The sequence below is a fragment of the Palaemon carinicauda genome, chromosome 35, assembly GCF_036898095.1.
Source record: "Palaemon carinicauda isolate YSFRI2023 chromosome 35, ASM3689809v2, whole genome shotgun sequence".
Lineage (NCBI taxonomy): Eukaryota > Metazoa > Arthropoda > Malacostraca > Decapoda > Palaemonidae > Palaemon > Palaemon carinicauda.
The window spans coordinates 58,418,535-58,431,034 of NC_090759.1; the positions used below are offsets into that span (position 1 = coordinate 58,418,535).

At 40.0% G+C, this 12,500-nt stretch overlaps 1 non-coding gene across 1 annotated transcript; it reads right to left on the minus strand.

Annotated features, from left to right (window-relative positions):
• Positions 1-1,059: 1,059 nt before the first annotated feature.
• TRNAV-UAC (transfer RNA valine (anticodon UAC)) lies at positions 1,060-1,132 on the minus strand. Its single transcript has one exon. It is a non-coding gene; the product is annotated as a tRNA-Val (tRNA).
• Between the last annotated feature and the right edge of the window lie 11,368 nt (positions 1,133-12,500).

Genomic DNA, 12,500 nt, shown 5'->3' on the forward strand with positions numbered 1-12,500 from the left:
TATTGAAGAATTTGTTTCCTGTGAACATATTTACCACAATGTTCTGCATTTTCATGCCAAAACATTCACCTTGGCTTTAATCTATTTCCTTTCAGAATACACATCACAGAGAATAGACACTAACCTAAGGTATCACCACTTAACTCAACTTGAGGCACAAGTCGTTACCTAGCAGGGATATGTTTTTGAATCTGTACCCCTACTTCAATCTAATGTAGCTTTTTTTTTTTTTTTTTTTTTTTTGCCGACACTTGGCCATACATCACGTAATTGTTTCATTTAAAAGGCCTGTAATGCAGTTATCAACAAGCTACCTATCACTTGTTAGAAGAACAACTACAGGACAGAGCAGTTCGTGGACAAGGAAAAAACCTAGCAAACTTAGAAATTTTTGAGAAACCATAAAATTTGGCAATATTTCAAAATGAGAATAATCAACCAAGTAAGACCATTTATGGATGTTTTAGGATAAGATGAATAATTATTTTATATACAATTCTAAGATAGAATCGATGGGTCACGATACAGGTGGAGTGCACTTTTCTGCTAGTTACCAAACCCGACAAAATTACATACTTTTTTCCTGCATGTCGGTATTTATCTAGAAGCAGAAAATCTAAAATAGCATCAGGTCTTGGCTATGCTTTAGAAGAAAAGAATGATAAATTCCGGCCATATAATCAAGCACTGGGGCCTGGGAGGCAATTCAGCATCCATGTGTAACTGAGGGAAATCCCTGCAGTCGTTGTAAGAAGCAGAAGTTATGAGGCTGGACAGCAAGATGGAAGAAAGGAAGTGGAAACGGAGTCACGACTGAAAACTAAAAATTAAGTACAGCTTGGAGACGAAGGAACACTGCAAAGCCTTTAATGGATGCCTACATTGGTACTGCTTAAGGTGCACTGACAGTAATATTAAGGTAAAATTATGACTCACTTATTCATAAGATCCAATACCTTCTGCAATTTCTCTTGATCACTAAACTTATGCTGTACCGTATATAAATAGATGGGCTCTAAACGCTAATTAAACAAAAATTTAAAACGAATGTTACATCCCTGCTCTCGCCAGGGCTCGAACCTGGGACCTTCTGCGTGTAAAGCAGACGTGATAACCACTACACTACGAGAGCTGTGTGGTTAATACCGATGTGAGCTTTGTGAGATATAGGTATTATACTTCAAAATTAGTTTTAATAAAATCAATAGCAACTACAGAGTTTAACACATTTACCAAATGTTGTCTGCATTGAAATCTGCATTCAAGTTAACAAACTACGTTCTTAAAAGAACCAGATATATTGACATTAAAACTAGGAGGCCAGAGTCTGTACATCATTAGAGATTTGAGAAAGTAAAGGTGCCAGAAAGATGCCAGGGGAAAAAAATCCACAAAGGCCTACGTGAAACGACGTTCCGATGCAATAATGAGTTATCTAGAACAATATTATATAAGTAGGCTGGACGGGTATAACCAAGGTCTATAGAATAATCTATAGATCATGGGTATAACTACATTCAATGCAATTTAAAGAGAGAATATAATGTTGCCAAGCGAAGTTTAATATCTCTAAAATAATAGGTATCCATAATGAAAGTTTTATATTAACCTAAAAAGGATTTTATAATGTTCATTAAAAAGTTAAAACACAATACAGTTTCCCGTCACAGGCCCTGGTTCATATCACCTTATACATTTCCCTTTGCTTACTATGAAATTATTAAATGTACCTTTCACAAACAAATAATAAATTAAATGAATTTGATATGGTGATAACAAGTGTCAACCACTATGAAAAGGCTAATCTTTTTAATCCTACTTGATGTTTAGGCTACATCAAAAGATGTTACACTGGCAATGTTATCTTATACTCAATATAGATATTAGCAGCCTACCATCATCAAAGACTACTGTACGATCATTCTTCCAAAATTATGAGTCATGAGAGTAATTTACTAGATGTTTCACACTATGAAAAGCCAAACTTTGTAAAGAGATACAAAGTAAGAGGATGTGTGAGTATACTTCCTTTACAGCTAAAATCCACTCTTAAACTTACTGTTCGATCGGTATGAACTGCAAATTGGATCGAATAAAACCTCCGATACCATTTGTGGGGGTAGAAGGTTGGTATATGGCTTTTGATAATAGTGATCGCTTTCCATTGTAGCCTACCTCAGTCCTATTGCTTGGTAAAAACTGACCTTGAATTAAATATCAATCTTTTCACAGTATGACCAGGTTATATAAATAAATTCCCTCACAGCAGAGACTAAAAACCCCATTATAATAAACGTAGTACTGATAATGCATATATACATTGGTTGTAGATATGTCTCATTTTGTAGTTTCATTTAAAGGGAGAATTGAGGTTTTTATTAATCTGGGCTACTGCAACACGAAAACATTACCCAAAAAGTTTTGGAAACCTGGAAGTCAAAAACATCATGTGGCCAACATTCACACATTTATATTTTGATAATTAGGCCCTTTAAAATTCTTTTTGGATCTAAGGGGCTCAAAATAGCAAAAACATCAGCCAAAGCTATACAACAGAAACATCAACTAAATCCCATAACATAAACCTCAACTAAAGATCCACAAAGAGACGTAGTCAAAAGATCTATACAAAAACATCAATCAAGTTTCATAATAAAAACATCAGCAAAAGATCCACAAAAAGGGGAATGGTTAAAGACCTACAAAATAAACATCAGCAAAAGGTCCACAAAAAGAAACATGGTCAACAATTTATAACAAAGATAAGTAAACAAAAGCTCTATAACATAAACATCAACAAAAGCTCCACAACAAGACACATGGTCAAAGACCTGTAAAAATATAATCAACTAAAGTTCCACATCTTAAACATCAGCAAAACATCCCCAACAAGAGACTAGGTCAAAGATCTACCACAAAACTATCAATCAAAATACCAAAACATAAACATCAGCAAAGAATCCACAATAAGAGGCATAGTAAAAAAAAAAATTAGAAATATGCCCCCAAGAGAAGTGGTCAAAGATTTATTTAAAAAAGAAAAGAAAAATCAACCAGTCACAGTTCCATAACATGAACACCAGCAGAAATTCCACAAAAAGAGACATGGTTAAAGATCAAAAAAAAAAAGTTCCCTAACATAAACATCAGCAAAAGATCCCCAATAAGAGACATGTTAAAAATATATACCACAAATATCAAAGTTCAATAATATAAAGATCAGCACAAAATCTAGAAGAGGCATTGCCAAAGATCTACAACAAAATTATCAACCCAAATACGCAACATAAACATCAGCAAAATATCTACCGGAAAAAAAAAATTGACCCAAAAGTCTCAAAGGGTTTAAAAATTCGTTACTTGTCAAGATATTCAATTCATCAGCAAAAAAAACTAAAACATTTGATAATGTACGAGAATCAAATATTGAATTCAACTTGTTCCACCGACGACCAGACTTACAGATTTTCTGTAGTTTATCATTCAAATTGTCAAAATTTCTTAAACAGATTTATCATGTACATTTTTTTTCTGGCGACTTTTAGTAATGCTATGGCACTTCAAATAGAAAAAAATAATATTTGTTAATGTTGGACTGAGCTGTTTCAACATTGTAAGCCTTTCTCCATTAATCAAGATACAGTCTAAAATCAACAATATCATTGGGAGTCAAATACCTGAACAGGATTAGGAATTAAAACTATAAGAGAGATTACTCCAGTGCCATATGTGGATGAGATCATGATGAGGGGTAGATGGAGATGGTTTGGGCATGCTCTTCGCACTCCCTAAGAGAGATTAGTTCACCAAGCGTTCAGCTGGGCTCCACAAGGCACTAGAGGAGTTGGAAGACCCAGGCCTACTTGGCCGAGGATTACGAAGCGCGAAGTAGATGATAAATGGAAAAGTATTAAATTAAAAGCTCAAGATAGAGGTCCATTAATGGCTGATAATTCATATATATATATATATATATATATATATATATATATATATATATATATATATATATATATATATATATATATATATAATATATATATGTATATATATGTATATATATATGTATATATATATATATATATACTGTATATATACTATATATATAAACACAAACACATGTGTACGTGGCCCGTCAAACATGACAGCTAAATATCTAAATAAATATACACACCCTCGCACTCGCACCCCCCTCTCACTAGGGTATAACTACTACCTCTCCCTCCTACTCAATGAACGGGGAGATATGGGCGTGAACAAATTGAAATATATATAGCCAATATATTATCAGTACAAGGTAAGAGTTCGCAAAACCTTAAACTTGGCCATTTTGATATCTTAATAATATGTAAAGTGACATGAATGAGTGTAAATTCGTCTCAGGGCATCCAGCTGATCGTAAGATTTTTTTTTCTTTTTTGTAGTTTAAGGGGCATTTCCTCCACCCCTAAAGAATGACAACCCTTCCCTAAGCTTTCCTCTGCCTTCAGCACTTCTAGATCAGTACTATCCGGGTTGTACTGGTTACTACCACTGCTGTATTTGTCTTCTGTAGGTGTGTGTGTATGTATATATATATATATATATATATATATATATATATATATATATATATATATATATATATATAAAACGGATTTTGAGCGAATCGAAAAATCTATTTTTGGGTGAGATAGCCAAGTCGTCCTGATGGAAGTTCCTTAAAGTAGCTTCCTAAGGGATATATGTACTACAGTGATATTTCCAGAGAATTTTACCTTTAGGCATCCAGATTTCTAACTCCTGGCGCGAATATCCTTAAATTTTCTCTCAAGGATATCGCATAATATCAGGGACGTATTCTTGACACGCCTCATAGCAATCTGCACCCCTAATAGCGTTTACGCTTCGAGGAAGTGTGGAAAAATAAAAGGGAGCCGTATCAAGGCTACCCCGTTCTCGTACTACTATTGAGTATGATAACAGCGCCATCCCCACGATGGCGGACTTTCCTTGTAGCATTGAGCATGGTGTTACAGATACATTACCACGGGGGGGGGGATACTGTGAAGATCTTTTCTTTCTAGAAGAAATGGGTGGGTCCATCAGGACGACATGGCTATCTCACCCAAAAATAGATTTTTCGCTTTGCTCAAAATCCATTTTTTTGGGCTCAAGCCATGTCGTGCTGATGGAAGCATACCAGAGCATTAGTGTATCTGTGGATTTTCATCAGTGCCTTAACCTTATAGCAACCTTTTCTATGGTCATGGGGACCAATTGAGACAAGTGACGTCACCGTTATTCGTCACCATCACTAATCATAAACAATGTTAGTGCTTCCTGCCTCCTACAGGGAAGAGTCATCTAGACAGTAGAAAAGGGGTCTCGAGGTTAACATATATTGTATGACCAAACATAAGTATACACTGAATATACAAATAGTCTCATAGTTGTATATTTTGCTAAAATAACATCAGCGTCTCTTATATCTATTATTTGATGCATAGAAATATATGAGGGATATCAACTCTGGCATGTATACATACAATTGTCTGGCGAAAGTGGACGCACTACATCCAAATAGACATTTATTCCTAATAAATGACTAAAAGAGATGTTTAGTAAAACGAATGTATTATGACAATGGGATTATACCTGTAATGAGTACAGAGACTATATTTCTTTCTTGAAGGAAGAAATGATGAGTGCCACTCTCAGACTGAAGAAAAATTATAAAGCAATTTCTCTTTATAATTCCTGTACTGGTTACCTCTATCTGCACTGTGTACTTCGTACACCGGCACTAGTGCTATCTGTATAATTCCACACCTGGGATTTTGAACAGAGCTAGTGTTATCATGGTAACACTTAAACAAAAGAAGTCACACCTAGGAAGGATGACCTCTTCTCCCTTTAATTGACAGTCCCAGTCAATTAGCTGTTCATCTTAGAATTTAGACGGCAGGTTAAATATTCTATCTGGCGTCACCACATATTGCTTCAGATCATGGACTTGTCTAGCATAGTGTTTGTAGAACACTCTGGATGACTCTCATCCGTTACATGTGCGAGGACATGTGAGGTCCCAAACCATTAACTGTTTACCACAGTAATTAGGGGGCAGGTTTTAATACACTACCTGCCGCCACTACGAAGTGTTTCAGTTCATGCACTTGTTTTGCATACTGTTTGTAAAACACTCTGGATGATTTCCATCCAGTGTATGAACGAAGGTGCTCAAGGTCCATATACTGAAAGAAGTTCAGTGATGAAGCAATCTTTCTCGGATCATGACCTGCGGGAATACACTCCGGATCCGCTCTACGAATAAAGTAGGTGAGGTTCGCCCTTAGTTGTTTTAGGGATAAATTTGATCCAGAAGTTTCTCCTTTAAAGAGCTATCCTCCCCTGAAGTCTGAAGTTCTACGAAGATAGACCTTTAGACACACTACAGGACATAGAGAGACATCTTCCTTCAGAGGGCAGATTCTCCAGGGACCCCACCTCTTAGTGGGTAGCTCGTTTTTAGCGAGAAAGGATGGATCAGGAAAGAGATTCAGTTCTCCCACTTCCGTGAACTGAATGTGACCTTCATCTCTGGATAGGGCCACTATTTCACTAACTCTAGCCCCAGAGGCTATAGCAAACAGAAAAATAACCTTTTGGGTTAGATCCTTAAGAGAACAATCTTCATTGTTCACAGATGAGGCATAATGTAAGACCTTGTCCAAAGACCAAGAGATGGGCTTTGGTGGTACTGCGGGCCTAAGCCTAGCACATGCCTTCGGAATCTTATTAAAGATTTCATTCGCCAGATCCACTTGAAAGGCATATAGGAGAGGCCTAGTCAAGGCTGACTTGCACATATTTATCATATTGGCCGCCAGACCTTGGCTATGAAGGTCGACAAAGAAGGACAGACAGAAGTTCATTGAAATTTCTTTCGGTCCTTTTGCTTTGACAAACGCAACCCACTTTTTCCAGGAAGACTCATATTGTCTTCTAGTTGACTTGGCCTTGTATTCTTCTAAGAATTCTATATTGCCTTCTGAGATCCCAAACCTTTTTCTAACCGCTAGAGCGAGAAAATCATGAAATGAAGGGTTTGGGTTCTCTGTGATAAAACAAAGGCAGTTAATTTCTGAACATTCAGAAATATACCTAGGATCAGAGCTAGGACCAGCCTCATTTAGTCTATCAGCCCCACTAGAGGATCCTCGTATGGGGCTATATAGCGAGGTAGTTTCTTGAAGACGCTCGTGATGAAGAGGTCGAATTGCAGTTCCGGGACTTGTTCCCATCTGGGAGGGAATATGTCTACGTCCATGGACAATTCCAACTCTTTCGGCTTGGATCGAAATAGAGTATCCACCGTCACATTGTGGATCAGTTGTAAATGAACTGCTGGTAGGTGCCATCCCTTTAAGAGAGGGATGGGTAACTTCACCAAGACTGCATGAGACGTTCAATTGTGACGTCTTATTATCGCTTCGGTGTCCCAGATCAGTCGTAGGGAGTCTGATCTGTGTGGAGGGGTCTTCCCCACTCATGAAAGGACCAGCAGAGTCTTGGGACTTTTGTGCTTTAATTTTTGTTAGAGAAGCGATTAAAGAGGGACCAATCTCAGTCTTTTTTTTATCTCTTCAAGCGTTTGATACGTGTTTTTTCCCTGTTGGCATTATGGAAGTCTGACTGATTACCTGAGTCTCTTGACAGACCTCACGAGCTCCTTTTATATTCCCAAGGGAAAGGAGAGTTGATGTGACTGAGGGCTTCGATGGTTTTTTAACCATCGAAATCCCTGAGCTGGAGAAAGTAGAGACTTCTAGAAGCTTATCTTGCATCCGTGATGTCCCGGGAACCGGGTCATCTCTTTGAATGCACATTGGCCATACACTTCGGGTGCTGCCCACCCCAGCCTCTCGATCAGGTACTGTATATTAATACCTGAACTATTTCTAGGCTTGACTTTGACGTGACTAAGTTCGTCAATCCTATGAAGACATTTAGGACTGTGAGTCCGACACGTATCTTTCCTAGGATGAATGTTACTCTCTGTAACATGAATTCTAGATAGGAGGAAGGGGGGTGGTTAACTGAAAGGCTCCGAAGGACACCTTTCAGGTCTGACAAGACTACGAATACCCCTAATTGGAACAAGGTCCATATGTTCAGAGGGATTAACATTCAGATCTTGCTGTTTTTTATGAACTTGTTGAGTGGCGACAAGTTCAGAATGACTCAGAGATTTCTTGAGTCCTTCTCGTGAACACAAAACAGCCTTCCCTGGAACTCGATGAGCTATAGTTTTCTTACCACCTGTATGCTCTATAGCTCTCAGGTATACTGCTCCGGGAGGGTTTTGAACTGTAGGAGAAGGTAAGGAAACGATGGTAGGGACATTTCTGTTTCCCATCAATGGCTCATCTTGAATAGGCTTTGGACCGAAGGATCGAAGGTCCTGCGATCTTGAGGGAATGTTCCTCCTAGCCGAAGCGTCTTTATGCTTCGAATAGTCAGTAGGCTTAGACTTTTGACCATCTGCCTGTAGCATCATGGTCACTGGAATAGTGGGATGTTGTTGAGCAGCCCGGATATTTCCAGCATTTACGATCTTCTTTTTAGGTTGGGGACCCACAACCACAGAAGATTTTCTCTTTGAAGGAATGCCCCATTTTTGGAGAAGACTTATGTTCTCCATGGTGGAGTTCTTAATTACTTCCTTAATGACCTCGTGTGGGAAGAGGTCTTTACCCCAGATGTTGGAAGATATTAGCTTCCTTGTTTCGTGTTTCACTGTTGCAGCAGCGAACACAAACTCTCTACATGCTCTCCTAGCCTTCATAAAGGCGTAAAGGTCCTTCACTAAGGTAGCCATATGCATTTTGGCTATGACCATGAGCATGTCTGGGGTATTTTCGTAGGTTGAACACAACTCTATGTAGTTTTGTAGAGAAAGGGATGTCGCAAGTCTCTCCTTTGACTCATGTTCATTATACAAGAGCAACTCAGACAATTTTGGGAGACATACCTTTACTTGTCGACTTGCGACATCCTTGTCTAATTTTCCTACTGAAAATGTCAAATGGACTTCCTTCCAATCCTTTTCCTGTCCGGGAAAAGCTGGTGATAAAGGCTTGCACTCATCGAGTGTGGGACATGGCTTACCCGCCTCTACCGCTTTAGTAACAGAAGTAAATGCCTTTCCCATAAAGGGGAATGAGAGTGAAATAGCAGCAAGAAAGGAAGGGTGTCTGTTATTCAGTGAGAATACCTTCGACTCTGAATAACCCGCCTTTTTTAGACTACCTGAAAGGATAGTCTGTGCCTTATCATGTTCGAGAATCATGACCTCCATTGGTTCCGTTCCTTTTCTTGACTTTGGTTCGTACTTCAGTCGAACCCAACAATTAGGGAAAGCATCAAAGCTTGGCCAAAATTGAATTTTGTCCAAAGGAACAGCACCTATTTTCTCTGAGATGTAGAGATTGCCATTTGAAATCGGCCTCTGCTCCACAAACCTGCAGGGATTGGTTATGGAGCATGTTGGTAGGTCTTGATTCATGGGTCGTTTGACTGACCCCTGGGAAGCGACAAGAGAAGCTTTATGAGGCTCTATCTTGCGTTTTACTTCCTGCTTTTCGTTTTGTTTACGAAAGCTCTCAATTTGATTCTTCAGCTGGATACATAATTGTACCACATTATCCAATAGAGGGGTAGAAGACGAAGATGTCGACATCGATGGCTCTATAGCCGGCATAGGCGGAGGAAATTCCGACACATTTTTCTCTTCTACCCTGGGGCACTTCTTGCCCTCAATGCCAAAGATTTTCTGGCCGTCAGGGGATGTAGTTGGCTCCTGAGGCGCTACTATTTCCTCACTTGCTTCCGTAAATAGTAGCTTACGCATCCTATCATTAGGTAGGAAAGGACCCGAAGAGATCTTTTGAAAGCCTCTCACCCAGTTGCGTAATTTATATTGAGCTGTATCCCTAGTCTCCGTAGACTTGGGATTTTCAAAACCTTCAGACATTAATGTCCGACATATATTGCAAACCTGTGGGTTCCAATAATGTAGGGATCCAGAAATAATATTGCAGGGGGCATGAAACCTGCAAGTATTATGACCGTAAAAATACTTACTCTTGGCCTTGCAGAGGACTGCAGCACAAGGTATTGGTGTTCCTCCTGTAAATAAAGGAAAACCAAATGAGTATACAATGGATTAACTCCTTGACAATCAACATGCAAATGTCCTTTACAATAGAGTAGCTTAGGATAGTAAGCTATAAAGGGATAGTAGGAGATACATACTTGTGTACCCCTGTGAGCAAATGCTGTTATCTCCCCTCAGTAATGACTACATGAAGATTTCTCTATTGGGTAACTTCAAGTAGAAGGGCTCTTACCCCTAGGGGTAGAGAAGTATCAAATCACTGTCCCAAGATAATGTTAATACTGTAGGGTTAGGATGACTGATTCTCGATCAGAATATTGAAGAAAACTATTCATTCAATATATGACCGGTACCAGCGGAATGCTCATACAAGGGTACCCAAGGTATGTCAAAAAATACTACTGTATAATGGTACTGTAGTTTTTCTAATTGCACTAGGTTTATATTGCAATTTACTGGCAACTGTACATCATGTATTGTAGTCTAGTCATTATGCTGCCTTCATAGTAGCATATGACAGTACGGTCCATCTAGCATGAAGCCAGCTGGACTAAGAAAATAAAGACATATATTTGTATATCCCACTCAGCCCATTTGCTGTGTTTCCTGATCAGGGAGACTCAAGGATAAAGGCTCTACCCTTTATGGGTTAGGAGTGTATTACTCTTGTCTGAAGTGTTTAATATTGTAGGGTAATCCTAATACTGATTCTAATCAGGATATTGAAGAAATCATATTCATTCAATATAGGATTGGGCTCAGCAAATGCCTGTGTTGGATATCCAAAATATATTGGAAATAACTACTAGTATAAAATATATGATAGTTTTCTATCTGCAGTATAATCTATACTGCAGATATACTGGCTACCTGTATAACATATAAAGTAGTTCAGCCGGCATGTTGCCGGCATACCTGGCATGCTAGCTAGAGAGAGAGAGAGAGAGAGAGAGAGAGAGAGAGAGAGAGAGAGAGAGAGAGAGAGAGAGAGAGAGAGAGAGAGCATGGAAAAAAGGCTACTCCTTACTGTGAATGTATACAGTAATTAAGGATGTAAAAGTCTAATTTGACTGCCTTTCTCCAGAAAGAAGGTTCTAATAGAGGGGGAGAATGTACCATTCAGGCTTCCATGCAGCTACAGTACTATTGCCGGCAAGGTACCGCCGAAACACTGCCGGCCGGCAAGCCTCCAGCAGTACCAGTACAGTCGGCGTGCTGCCAACTGAGTCAGCATTATCTTTGCCGGCCTGGCCGGCAGTACCCCGGCAACAGAACCTGTAGCAGCAGTCCAAGGGAGGACTGAAGAACCTTGGGGACAGAAGGGACTTCCCACTCACGGCCATCAAGGCCGCCGGCAGCCGCCAGCTACCAGCAGCCATCTTGGCCGCCGGCTGAGCCGGAAGTTGCCGGCAGTTGCCGACAGTCTCCAGTTGTCGGCAGCCATCTTGGCTGCCGGCAGTCATCAGATAACGGCAGGGACCATAACAGCCGGCAGATGATGTGGTTGGCGGCAGTATGCCCTGCCATCAGCCAAAGTCATGGCTAGAGAGGGAGTCTGGCTGGCTCCGGCAACCTACCGGCAATGGTAAGGTTGCAAGATGCCGGCCTAAAGAAAGACAATGGCTCAGCCATCAAAAGTGGACAGAGGGGTAGGGAACAGGGTCCTGTAACGAGTGTGAAAGGAACTGGCAAAATTGCCAGTCCTACCACCTGTTAAAAGAAACTCTGTTTCAGTATCGGCAGAATCCCAGGTGACAGGAGAGACTCAGTTCTCCATCCCAGAGAATGCCGACACAGTTAAGGGGATGGCGGCACTGCCGCCTCCTCTCAACAAAGAAGAAACAGAGTTCTAGTGCCACGTTATCCTAGGCTAAAGAATATTACTCTTCAGCCCAGAGCACTGTGGCACAGGACTACTCTTTTAGTCACAAGGAGAAGATGGTATCCTACCATTACTTCGAGTGCGGCTAATGAGGGCTAACCTCCATTGCCGGCCACCTAGCCGACAGGGGAATGATGGTATCCTACAACCCATTCGCCCTTCCGGCAGGTCGCCGACATAAGACTAAATACTCTGAGATTCTGACTAAATCCCAAAACCTGCTGATATACCACAACCAACGGTTAAGGGAAGAGGCAGGACAAACCGTAATGTCTGAATAAAATTCAAGGCACGGCTATTAGGGTTGTAGCCTGAGGCTACACTCATGAGGGAAAGAGATTACCCTTAAATCTCCGAAGAGATGTGTAATGTTTCATAACATTCTAGGAGGTATCAGTCTCCACTGAATGAAAACAATACACGAGGGTAACCGGGGAATGTCTTAACGTATAGTAAAAC